Source organism: Panthera uncia, assembly GCF_023721935.1.
Source record: "Panthera uncia isolate 11264 chromosome B3 unlocalized genomic scaffold, Puncia_PCG_1.0 HiC_scaffold_2, whole genome shotgun sequence".
Taxonomy (NCBI): domain Eukaryota; kingdom Metazoa; phylum Chordata; class Mammalia; order Carnivora; family Felidae; genus Panthera; species Panthera uncia.
The window spans coordinates 2,266,529-2,279,688 of NW_026057583.1; the positions used below are offsets into that span (position 1 = coordinate 2,266,529).

Consider the following 13,160-nt stretch of genomic DNA (forward strand, 5'->3'; position numbering starts at 1 on the left):
TGTGTGGGGCAAGTCAGGTGACCCGTCTGTGAGCCCCAGTTCCTTGTAGGTAAAGCAAGCACATGCGGGAAGGCGTAGAAGATGCCTTCTGATCTGTTACACACCACTGAAGTGGCCGATGTTTCTTGTTTCTCTTTGCTTATTGATTGGAGTTGTGTTGTCTCACCAGTGGGTCAGAAGAGAAGGAATCCTTTCAGTGCTGCTGACTGTACTGATAAGGGAGAAATAAACAGGGGTGCACTGCTTTTCTGGCCTGGAAACCAAAAACCAGTCTTCAGTGCCAAAAGCCGTGTTTGTCTTGAGAGGCCAAGAATATTTCTACAACGTAGGTAGGACTGCTGCAGGTCCCACGGTGAATCTCTTGGGTCATCGCAGGGTTTTGCTTCAGGTTCAGTTGTTTATAGGGCTAGCTTTGCTACAGTGTGGTTTGCTCCCTGCTCAGTTTTCTGCTGTAGTAAGAAAATAACGTAGGCTGGCTGGAGGTGGTCTCTCTGGTCAGGGCTAATACGAATCAAATGAACTTGTTTTTCCAGTGTGTCGGAACTGACCATTCGGAGCAGCGCACCTGTCCCATAGCCAGGTTCTAGAAAGCCCTGTGACTATGACACCTGCACTGGGCCCTGGCTCTTCCCCACCCGATAGCTTTGGAATTAGCTAAATGCTGGCATGAGGGCCTTGCCCCTGCCCCCAGCATTCTTAGCCTTTACTACTGTAGAGCCAGCTTGCTAAAATGATCTACCTTCTTACGCTTTCTCCCTCATGAGGCAATTTTTGGGAATTTCTACCCCACCTAAGCTGTTCTTCTGTAAAACTTCAATCTGCATTTCTCTAGGTCCCAGATAACCTGAACCCTCATGCAGAGGGCCAGGGGGACCTGCTGCCCTACAAGCAGAGGTTCAGAGAAGGGGCAAAGTGACCGCATGCCAGTCCGATTGTGCCCTTCCCTGCTTAAAACCCCCCTGTGGCTCCCCGTTATCAAATTCAGATTTCTTTTTTTTAACCTGTGGCTCCTGCCCACCTCCGGCTTCCTCCCGCTACGTGCCGAGCACCTCCGGCGCCCACACGTTCAGGGACTGGTGACCTCTGGACTTTTGACTGTGCACTTTCCTCACAAGCGCTCTGCCGAGAACTTCTCCCTGACTTAATCAGCAGAAATAGCGAAAGAACGTTGGTGAAGGTAGAGCTGTAAGAAGGAAGTAAGTAACTGTTGGAGGAAGTATTTTATGTCTGGAAGAAACGCCCTAAGATTTTTATGTGTGTGGTATTCCAGGAAGAGAGAGAGAGAGAAGATAGGACAAAGGATTCAAACTGTCAAGGTCCCAAATGCCCAGGGGATAGAGCGTCCCTGGGGGCTGCTCTGGGACAGCATTTGCCTTTCTGGCAGCTTCACGGTGGCCCTGAGGACCAGGGCGCTGGGAGAGGGCAGCAGAGGACGGGTAGCCTCTGGGCTGGAGGAACCCGCTGTGGCTGACACAGCCTGTTTTTGTTGACCATGTGGGGGGCCTGAGGCTGTAGAAGTGGCCTCCCCTTGGTGGGCACCTGAAGAAATTACCCCTTTGTTAGAAATACAAGCGATCTTGGGGCGCCTGGGTGGCTCAGTCGGTTAAGCGTCCGACTTCGGCTCAGGTCACGATCTCGCGGTCCGCGGGTTTGAGCCCCGCGTCGGGCTCTGGGCTGATGGCTCAGAGCCTGGAGCCTGCTTCCGATTCTGTGCCTCCCTCTCTCTCTGCCCCTCCCCTGTTCATGCTCTGTCTCTCTCTGTCCCAAAAATAAATAAAAAACGTTGAAAAAAAAATTAAAAAAAAAATAAAAAAATAAATAAAAGTTAAAAAAAAAAAATAAAAAAAAAAAAAAAAGAAATACAAGCGATCTGGGTGTGATGGTGCTGCTCTCAGGTGGGGTGGGACAAACATGCTTTTCTGTGATCAGCTCCATGCCTGTTTCTGTGCCTGTCTCCGTCTAGCTTGTTACACCGTAACTTACTAACACCTGGGTCACTGACTGGAAACTACACTAAGGCTGACGTCCTACAACAGTAAGGCCATCACATATTGAATGTTTACTCCATACCGGGTACTGCTCTGAGTACTTTATATGTGTTGACCTATTTAATCCTTAATGAAAATCCTCGGGCTTGGCGTTACCTTAAAGGTTCACCTCTGGCGAGTGGGCAGTTGAACAGTCCACCCAGGGCCTCGTAGCTCGACACTGGAGCACTGGATTCAAACTCCGTGGCCTGGTTCCCGAGTCCGTACTAGGCCTTGCTATTTCTGTGTTTTTCATTTAACTTTTTGAGGTGCTGGAGAGAGAGGTCAGGAACTTTTCGTTTGTCTGTTTTTGAGACCGTTTCCCTGATCATATTGGTCAGGATTCTTTTGGCTGTAGGTGAGATCAGCCCGATCGAAAGGAGCGGCTCGCTATCAGCTGGCTGTGCAGGCAAGTCGGGGGAAGGACGGGGCGTGCCAGCTCCGGGCCAGACCGGATGAGGGCTCTCGCCGCCTCGCTCGCTTGCTGTCATCTTCCTTGTCTTGGGCTGCTCGGTTCTGCTCAGGAGGAAACCGTGCTCACCAACGGCTGTTGGCCTCACCCTGCACAGCCTGGTGCCCGGAGAGGGACTGAGCCCCTTCGTGTGATTCCAGTAGAGGAGGCCCTGGGAAGGACCGGGACAGGCCTGGCTTGGCACGCCTGCCGCCAGCGGTGGCTTCCCTGACGGGCACTGCAGTCACAGAGCGGGGCGGCGGGGCAGGGGGAGCGGCGCCGAGAGGAAGGGGCCGCTGCTCAGACAGCAATAGCTACCCCTGCACTCGGGTTCGGTGCAACCCCCCACATGCTTTTCGGCCAAAGAACAAATACCACTTTCACGTGTAAGGAGACTTCTTGTTCCTAATTCGGATTCCGACGCAGTTTGTGTTCTGAGTTATCCGAGGGACTTTCTATTTATTCTATTTGCGGAGAGAAGGATGGATAACAACTTGTGGGAAAATGACAAGTTTTGCAATAGAAAGGGCTTGCAGTTGACCTTCCCCCTCGCTCGTGTGGTCTGCCTAAAAGATACTCCCTGTTGCTCTTGCTTCTCTTTTTACCCAGTGCCTTCCTAATTCTGACACGTTCTCAAGGCCGTTTTCACTTCCCCTAGTAAGATCATCTCACCCTGTGTTTCTGTGTTTCTGTGTTTCTGTTTCCTTGGCTCACTGTAACCTGGATAAGTCACCCCACCTGGTGGGCCTTCATTTTTCCACCTGTTGGGGTAGGCTGACCATTGTAACCCCAAAATATACAAAAGTCTCAGCCTTGATGGAAGCGTCTCAGTCATGTAAAATTTGAATGGATGTTCCTGATCAGCGGACGGGCTTCCTCTAAGTGATGATTCAGGGACCAAGTCCCTTCCGTCTGTGGTTCTGCCATCGTCAACATGTGGCTCCCAAGGTCGTTGTGAGTCTACACGGACACGCCGGCAGAAGGGGAAAGAGCATGGAGGGTGGAGGGGTTCTTAGGTGCCACACCTGGAAGATGGTCCATGTTCGTTTCTCACATTCCTCTGGCCACTTGGCCACACCTGAGTTCACTGAGTGCTGGAAGGAACGACCTACCTGTGTGCCTGGCGACAGGGGGAGCTGCGCTTGAACAGTTTGCCAGTCTCTGCCACACCTCTTTGGGAACATCTGTAATCCTTCCCCCTCTCCTCTCTCCCACGCATAGTAGTTGTGACGTCTGTGCAGGATTGAGCCTATCCCCAGTTCAGGGTGGTCCCTGACACCCTCCTTGCCCCCATTATCGGGTCATTGTTAGATACATAACCCAGGCCTAAGTCCTGGAATTCTCTGGCCCCAGTTACTAGTTCCCGGGTAGGCCTGTGACATAAATGGTCTCAGTCAGACAGTGGGGTGAGTGGGGGCATCCCCCGCCCCCAACAACGAGGACAAAGCCAACTCTTGAGTGAGAACACGCTCAGAGTTGTGGAACCCCCAAGCCGGGGTCCTGTTGAACCTCAGCTGAAGCTCACCGGAGCTTACTCTCGACTTTGAGATTATGTGAGTGATTGACCTCTTGTATAATAATTTGAGGTTAATTTTTCTTTACTTGTAACCAAAAGCTTCCTAACTGATACAGCCTATGAAATGGGAGGGGGGAGCAGGGAGAGAGAAAGGTAGGGTCTGGAGCTCTTAAGTTCTGCTCCCTTTCACCGCTAGTGTGTCTGCGATTGTTTCTTCGAATATCCGAACACCCAAGCAGATCTGCATCAATGTTTTAGCCTAGTTTGACTTTCCACTTTCCTGGAATTAGAGCTGGGACAACTATATTTTTTAACGTTCTAATTTTTTCTATCTTTGGACGATGATTTCTCTCTGGATTGAATGGTATATAATTTCATGGACGTATAAATTAGGACATTTTATCTGTCTTCCACCAGAATGAGCAGCACGTAGTTGACGTGCTTTCTTTCCCCACGTTTTGTGCGAGCAGCTTCTCTGAAAGTAGCTTTTTCATCAAGAAGGTCTATGGAATAGATAGACACATCGTAGAACGCATTTGGTTTATAGCTGAGTATTATCTCCATATTGTATAGGAATTCTTTATTTCTTGAATTGGAACGGCCCAAGCCCTTTGGAATTCGAATGGTTTGTCAAATTTGTTGATTTTATGGTACCTCCATCTTGAAACAAATGCCATGTGGTCTTCCTGAAAGAACAGGCAAATTGGAAATAACCTATTAGGTATCTGGGGATTGTTGCACAGGAAACTGATTTGCACTCACAGCCAGAAGCCATTAGCCCAGCACACAGTCCTCCTGAGGCTACGGTGACAAACGTAACCTGGGAAAGCCCAGCCTGACTCACCCCTCAGAATATGGACAACAGCAGAGCGGTGACAAAACCACATCTTTAGGACCGTGCTACCTCGCTTTGTTTCACAAGGACTTGAGGTAACTTTAAGAATAACTTACAGCAGGAGGGGCGCCGGGGGGCTCAGTCCGGTGAATGTCCAGCTCTTGATCTCCGCTCAGGTCATGACCTCACGGTCATGAGATCGAACCCTGTGTAGGGCTGGCTCTGCGCTGAGCATGGAGCCTTCTTAAGAATCTCTCTCTTTCTCTCTTTCCCCCCCCCCCTTTCTTCCCACTCTCCCCCCGCCCCCGTGTCTCCCCCTGGTTGTTCTCCCTCTCTCTCAAAACAAATGCTTACAGTAAGATACAAATAAACAGAGAAGGGAGCTGGGCCAAGGGAGCACCACGGGTGGGCCCATCAGTTGTCAGGAGTCGGGTCCGATGTGGCAGTGCGTGCCACAGAGGCTTGCCTGGTCCCCAGGGTTGGGTCCCACGTTACACTCTGAGCTTCTGCAGCCTTAACAAATAAGAGACAGCCCCAGAGTTCCTGAGGTTAACATAAGCTAGTGACTCAAGAGAAGTATCGTTTCTGACCTGAGGCCTAAGGAAATTACTCTTCTGGGCCCTTCTTAAGGGACGAGGCTCTCAGCAGCATTCTCACAAGAAACGTGGTGGTGCGTGTCCCTGAGTGGTTTGTCACGGGGGGGGGGGGGGGGGGCAGAATGCTGTCGGTGGACTTCGGGTGGGGCCAAAGTAAGTGGGCCCGGCTCCCTGCTAATTTGATTCGGGAATTAAAATTCAGCCTGTCTGGGAGGATGTGGGATCATCAGTTTTTAACTTTGGCCAATTGTATTTACATTTATTTAATCAGAAATGGAGTTCAGTCTTTTCCCAGATGTTTATCAACCATTCGTAGTTTCTTTTTTGGATACTGTTAACTTTGGCCATTTCGTATTGGGGAATTGGAGGGTTTTCCGTTTGAATGGGACTTTTAGAAAGTTAAGGATGTTATTAATCCATTTGTCATTTGTAACAGGTAGCTGTTCCCCTCCCCCACTTGTCTTCTGAAGTTGCTTAGGGTAAATGATGTCAGGGTTGCCCCGCAACAGGAGGCGGGAAGTGTGCGGGGAGGGGGGCGGTGGGCGTCGGGAAGCGGCCAGTGAGGGGGACACTTGGAGTCGCCCCTTGAAGGAGGGGAGAGAGCGGTGGGGGGAGGGGGGCCTCTAGAGGAAGCACGTGGCAGCACGTGCCGCTCTGCCACGTGTGCGAGCCCTTTGTTCCGTGGCGTGTGGGCGTGACACGGTGGGTCCCAGCGGGCAGATGCCGGAGCCAGGGTGAGGGCCGGGGGCGCGGGCAGCAGGCGGGCTCCGCGAGAGGGGATGGAGATCCAGGGCTGAAACGCGCACGGTGTAGAGTGGCTCAGCACAGGTCCCTCCCACAGCGGCGTTGGTGGTAGTAGCGAAGGCTGCAGAGGCGGCCGCGTGTGAAGACATTACGCGGTTAGAAGTCAGCACAGGGGAGGAGCCACCTGGGTGGCTCAGTCGGTTAAGCGTCTGACTTCGGCTCAGGTATTGCGTGGTCTCACGGTGCGTGGTCTCACGGTGCGTGGGTTCGAGCCCCCTGTCGGGCTCTGTACTGACAGCTTGGAGCCTGGAGCCCGCTTCACATTCTGTGTCTCCACCCCTCCCCTGCTCATGCTCTGTCTCTCTCTGTCTCTCAATAATAAATAAATGTTAAAATAAAATAAAAGAAGTCAGCACAGGGGTACTGAAAGGGGAGACTGGGGGCTTTCTCTGTGTGTATTTGATAAAATGTAACAAAATGAGAGAGAGCCCATGAGGATACTGTGGTACCAGGCCACCTGTTTTCAAATGGCAGCTCTTTATAGCCAGTTTATAGCTGTGGGACCCCGGAAAATCACTCCACCTCTCTGAGCCTCAGATTTCAAATCCGGTAAACGAGAAGCATAATTGCACCTATCTCTTCGGAGTGCTGTGAGGTGTACATGGGTTGATAGTGTCAAGCACTCTGAGTTGTGCATAGCACATGGTAAACACCCCCTAAGTGCTGCCCATTATTCGATATTCGATATTTTTCTTAATGATGGTTATTGTTGTTATGAATGCGAACAGCTAGGAGAAAGAAGGGATGAATCGGGAAGTCGCGGTCCATTCTGCCAGATGAAGTCAGGAGTATGACCATGCATTGGTGCCTGGGGCGAGGGGGGTGGGCTGCAGGTCGTAGTCCCAGTTCAAGTGAAGGCACAGAACAGTGACACGGCGGTGGTGTCACCAAATGAACCGTGAGGTCGCCCAGGATGATGGTAGGATTTGCGGTGGAGGAGACTGAGCTCGGGGTCAGGATCCTTCACGAATGTGAGTGGCCCGTGGCACTTGCTGGATGATGAGCGTCTCAGGGCCTGAGGTGGCCGGGCGTGACCGTGGGGACATTGGAAGCGGCCTGCCCCTGGCGGAGGGGCCTGGCCGCCGGCAGCTGTGGCGTTTGCGAGGCTTTCCCGGGAGTCTCGGTGCCTGTGCCTCTGGCCCGGGAAGAGGTCAGAAGCCAGGTGACATTTGCTGTGTTTGACAGTGAAACATTGGTTAATCGTATCTGTTTTAGTCTATCTTCAGAAGTCCAGTCTCATTCTCTTGGTACCTGTAATGGTCTGCCTGGCTCCCTCTCACTGCCCTTCTCCTTGAACCTTGCTTAGATTCGTCCCACCACACCCCACCTCCTCACTGCGAACACCCCCACCCCGACCCCAAGTCCGTTGGAGGAAATTAGTCATTCGTTCCACACTCTGGGACTCAGCCCCGTGTGTAACACCTGGACCTCGGTGCTGTGGACACGTTCCCGTCTTAAATCCCGCTGCTGCTTGCGGCTGTCGCTCTCTGTCCTACGCTGGCTGCCTGCCAGTGCCCTGGTTTCCCCAGGCTGAGGCCTCCGTGGCGTCCGCTCTTTCCTTTGCCGATCCCAGGTTCCAGGGACGAGATCCTACCACCTGACGTGGACTTCCTCCCCACGCTGACACGTCCACCGCAGTCTTCTGCTACTACCCTCAGCCCGCCCCGCCCCACCCCATCCTGCCCTCGCCCGCCGAGCCATCCGCCTTCTGCTGAGTCTCCCCGAAGCGCCGTCTGCCAGCATTGTTTGCTGGGGATGCCGTGCTCTTCCTGCCGAAGGGAGCCCCCCTCTCCCGCTGTCCTGTCCGAGCAGCACCTCAGTGAGCCTAGGACGCTGCCCAGCCAACCTCCTCCCGGGCCAGCCTGTCCTTTGTCTTCAGGAGTCCTGTTTTGACAATGGGCACATGGGAGGGACAGGTTTTGAGTCCTGTAAAAAGAAAAAGGAAGGAAGTGTCCTTCACACAATTTCTGCCCCCTTTTCTTCGTTCTTCCTGGGGTGTCTCTGTTTGTGTATGATGCTTTGTTGTTTAAGGGCGGGGGAGGTTCATAGTGGGGAAGGGGGGGGGGGGGGTGAAGTGCGGTTTTTACTTTGTGACCAGGCAGAGATGTCTAAACAGCCAACCTGGAGGGACACCATTCTAGCTCTCTCCTCTCTACCTTGTAATATACCACAAGTGACCTAAAAACTCAGCCTGTTTTGAAAGTGACTGTTAGAAAGCCATTGGTGGCTGTAGGTGATATAGAGTATTTTGTGATCAGACCCACAAAATACTGTTCCTGTGTGTGTGTTTCCTGTGACCTGGAAATAAGGATGTTACAGATCTCTCTCTCTAATGGCATGCATTGTCTTAAGAGCATACCCTTGGTAAAACCTAGGAATTTGGGGTGATAAATAATAAAATTCATGTAAAGGAGCATACGTGGGGATTTCAGGCTGGAGAGGGACTCAGTGTTTTTTCATGACCAGTTTTCATCAAAAGTTTAGATTTTCTCTGGACTGTGGTAGATTATTTTGTCTGTTATGACAAAAACCAGCCAAACAAGAAACAAATGTCATATGCTGTTAGTAACAATGTAAATTGGTAAACTTACTTCGGAAAACTGTCTGGCAGTATTTATTAAAGTCGAACATAGGCATGTTGTCTCCCCCAATTCTACTCCTCGGTGTATACCCAGCAGAAAAGTGTACACGTGTTCACCGAAGTCATGTACTAGAATGTTCATAGCATTATTTCTCACAATAGCCAAAACCAGCAGTAACTCAGATCCATCAAAAGGAGAGTGGATTGTGGAATCGGCGTGTAATGGAATATATATTGTGGAATACATAATGGAATATTCTGTGGCAACAGAAATGGAAGAAGCATCGCTGTGTGTGGCAGCCTGGATGGATTTCACGAGCAAAGTGTTGAGTGAAAGAAGCCAGACAGAAAAGATTGCATGCTCTATTATTTGATTTATACCAAGTTCAAAATCAGGCCGAGGTGTGGTTTTAGGAGTCAGAATGGTGCTGACCTTAGGGGAAGAGGGCGGGATAGTGATTTGGAGAAAGCACAAGAGCTTCTAAGTTTGGTAATGTTCTATTTCTTGACCTGGATGGTAGTTATGTGGGTGGGTTCGTTTTGTGACAGTTCACCAAGCTTCATACTTATGATTTATATTCTTTTTTGTGAGTATGTTAACTTTCAATAAAAATTTGTATTAAAACCTCAGGATGTATTATATTTGAGCCAGGGTTTTCGTGAATGTGTGTGTCCCTTCTGGTCGGTAGACCTGGTGTGGACTTTGGCCTCAGTCTCAAGTACTCTTTTACTCCATTTGCACTTGATTCCTGTTCCTCCTTCGGGTCTCCCCCGAGAGGCCGTTTTCCTCCCCTCCCCACACAGGCGGGTCCCAGGTCCCCACTTGTGTGCTCTGCGGCATCCTGTTTGAAGCAGAGCTCAGATCTCACGTGTTGGTGCGTGTTCGATCGCCTCCTCCCGATAGGCAAGCTCCAGGAGGGCTGAGGCTGGGCTGCAGAGACAGCCCATGTCTGTAGGGACCACCCCGGGGGGCCCGCATCCACTGCTCCCGAGTGGACCGACTTCGGGGGAGGTGGCCTTTTTCTCTACCCCTTTCCAAGTCAGTTTGGGGAAGTGCGGGCTTGAAGGAGCGGTGAACTTGAAGCCCCTCTGAAGTTGCGTGGACCATCAGTGACTTTAATAGCCTTCAAGTGTGACCTGTAGGACAACTCAGCAAAGCAATGTTGGCTAATCAGTCGGTGTCCCTTAACCTAGTTCTGCGCTGTGTGCCCACTAGTCATGTCCTTGAGAACAAACAGTTTATATACGATGACTTCATTTGGTCTGGCTTTTCTCATGACAATCCTAAGGTCAGGCCTATTTTAAGCCTGAGAAATATGTCCTGGAAGTTAGTTCCAGAGTCCCTATTTCCTTTTTCTTTCCTTAGCGTGGAAATCTTGGCTGTCTTCCCCACCCCCCTGTGAACTGTGCTCAGAGACAACGTTGAAAGTAACGTCAATATCCTCTTTGTTGATTTTTTTCTGCACTTCGGTTGCTCCTGTTCACCTAGATGTGGGGACGTAGCGCGTTCTCGTTTTCCATTCTATCCTGACAGCAGGAAGCCGAGAGCCATGCTCTGATGGACCCAGAAAGAAGGAGAATTTAAGACAATATAGTTACATTTAGGCTTTAGGTGTCGCCTGATTTTGGTAGGGCGTTTTCCTCTTGTGTAAAGTGGTCAGAAGATGTGCTTTGGAGGCAGACAGTATGGGGCCGAATCCCAGCCCCGCCACTCCCTGCCTTCTGACCTTTAGCGAGTCCCATAACCTCTTGGGGCCTAAGCGTCTTATTTGTAAAAGGGGGGCATAGTTGTCAAGATTGTTTTATATTCATAATTTAAGCCAATCTTCAATGGCTAAAAAGCTGTAAACACTTAACAAATAGTAGTTTCCTAAAATGAAAGGTTCTACCTTCTTTTTTGAAAACGAATGGTTTTAGGGGCACCTGGGTGGCTCAGTCGGTTAAACATCCGACTTCTGCTCAGGTCATGATCTCACGGTTCGAGGGTTTGAGCTCTGCCCTGGGCTCTGTGCTGACAGCTCGGGGCCTGGAGCCTGCTTCATATTCTGTCTCCCTCTCTCTGCCCCTTTGCCGCGCTGTCTCTCTCCCTTCCCTCTCTCTCAAAAATAAACTTAAAAAAAATGTTTTAATTAAAAAAAAGAGAATGGTTTTAATATGAGTATCTTTTGGACTCTAAAGAGTAGATTAGGACTTTCTTTTTAAGAACATATTTGGAAAATAATTTTGCGTTTGTAAATGATTCTGCAATACCCAATTACACGATTTACCCTGGGGAACAAGGAAAGACCTGTGGTAGCATTACACTGGTTTGTAGAACCCCACGTCCCACCCCCTTTAACTTTGAAAACAAATAAGTGGTGAAAAGAGAAATTTGGAGAACCTGATCCACTGTCCACTCCAATAATCGTTTCCTGAAGAGCAGTCCCGTCCAGATGGCACAGAAATCTGGGGTGTGAATTGGAGCTTCGAGCTCTTGTCATTTCTTTTCCCTCCTTCAGCAATTCCTGTCTGCTTAGCATTAGGGCCGCACTAACGGCCGCTGTGTGTGTTGGTGAGGAAAGGGAAGAGGAGAGGTGCTTTGTGAGTGATGGAGGGTGGTGTTTACCTACAACACACAGATCGGGACCTCAGCAGCTTTGGTTCTGATGGGCCCGATGGAGAAATTACAAGGTCAGAAAGGCTTTGAGGTACGGTGGAAGGAACAGACTTCTGTATCCTGCTTCAACCACTGTGAGAAGTTGCTCATTTCTCTGGCACCTTTCTTGATTTTGTTGCTTGCAAAATAGCAATAATGAATTCTACCCGATAGAGGTTTTTTTTGAGAGAATTGAGATAACCTGTGATACTCTTTTCCTAAGAGACTGTGAGATACGTGTAAAGGCGTGAGTTTTATATTCACTCTTCTCCCCTCTCCGTTTAACCTAGTGTCTGCTCTGACAGGAACAAAGGAGTTGCTGAAAGGATTCTACCTGTAATTAGCTGACTGACCATTTTTATTGTGGAGAATTTACAACACGTATAAAAGGAGAGAAAACGGTGTTGTATTTGTTGCATAACAAAATCACCCCAAAATTCCGTGGGTCAGGAATTTGAGAGCTGGTGGGGTTGGTGGTTCTGGTTCATGGTCTTTTGTCAGGTTGCAGCCGGGTGTTGGCTTGGGCTGCGATCATCCAGAGGCTTGGCCGGGCCAGAGGGTTCACTTCCAAGGTGGTTCGCTCCCATGGCCGGCCGAATGGGCGCCAGAGGCCTTGGAGTGGGGGCCAGCTCCTCTTGATGTGGGCAGTCTTCGCAGGGGCTGCTCGAGTATCCTCAGGACATGGTGGCCGGCTTCCCCCAGAGAAGGTGACCCTGCACACCAAGACAGATTACAGTGCCCGTCTGACCTCCTCTGGAAACTTCTGTATGGTCAGTTCTGCCATATTTTACTGGTATATATACATCTGCCCTCGCTCAGTTAAGGAGGAGATCACACAAGATCTTGTGATGATCATTGCATCTCTAATTCATTAATGCAAATGGTAATACTCCATCGTTCCTTTCTCATTTAACACCGTAATACTTTTTTCTTTTAAGTTTATTTATCTTGAGAGCGAGCATGCGTGTGTGTATAGGCCATGCATGGGGGAGGGGCAGAGAGCAAGGGAGAGAGAAAATCCCAAGCAGGCCCCTCGTTGTCAGTGTGGTGCCCGACTTGGGGCTCAAACCCACAAATGGTGAGATCATGACCTGAGCCGAAATCCAGAGTCGGAGGCTTAACTGGCCGAGCGACGCAGGCTCCCTGGTACTGAAATACTTTTTAAAGAGAAACTTGCCCTCGTTAACTACGTGATAAAGTTGGAATGGCATTGGTAGGATAAATGCTTGTTGCTTGCCCTTCATTTACCAGTTTCCAGAATGAGTTGGTTCTCTAGCATCCTTCAGAGGGGACCAGTTAAATTTTCTTTTTTTAAGAGTCCTTGTGAACGGAAGGATTTTAACATCTTTGATGGGTTGCAGTCTTTTGCACTTAATCTGTTTTGTCATTTGGATATTGTACCCCCTTTAGATAAATAGCACGCTAAACATACACCTCTTTATCTTGCTTTTCTCACTTAGAAGTAGACCCTGGAGATCACTCCATAGTTGAACGGACAGGAATTCCTTTTTAAGAATTGAGATAGAATTCATCTACTTACCCTTTGAAGTGCACAATTCAGTGTTTTCTTAGTATATTCACAAAGTTGCGCAACCAGGACCACTATTTGTCTAACACTAGATATTACCATCAAAGACACCCTGTCGCCATTAGCAGGCGGTCTCCACTCCCTCTGTCCACCCCCCTCCCTGTCCCCCCCCCCCCCCCCCCACCCC

The 13,160-nt window shown here is 49.9% G+C and overlaps 1 protein-coding gene across 3 annotated transcripts in view; it reads left to right on the top strand.

The window, feature by feature from the left end:
* PDE8A (phosphodiesterase 8A) overlaps nt 1-13,160 on the top strand; it is a 154,357-nt gene that overhangs the window by 19,989 nt on the left and 121,208 nt on the right. The window contains exon 1 of one of the 3 annotated variants that reach the window (XM_049614213.1): nt 3,396-4,031. The exons of the other annotated variants lie outside the window; for them this stretch is intronic. The gene's annotated coding sequence lies outside the window, so the exon portion shown is untranslated. Of the gene's footprint in view, nt 1-3,395; nt 4,032-13,160 lie in introns of those variants that run through there. 3 annotated transcript variants of the gene reach the window in all.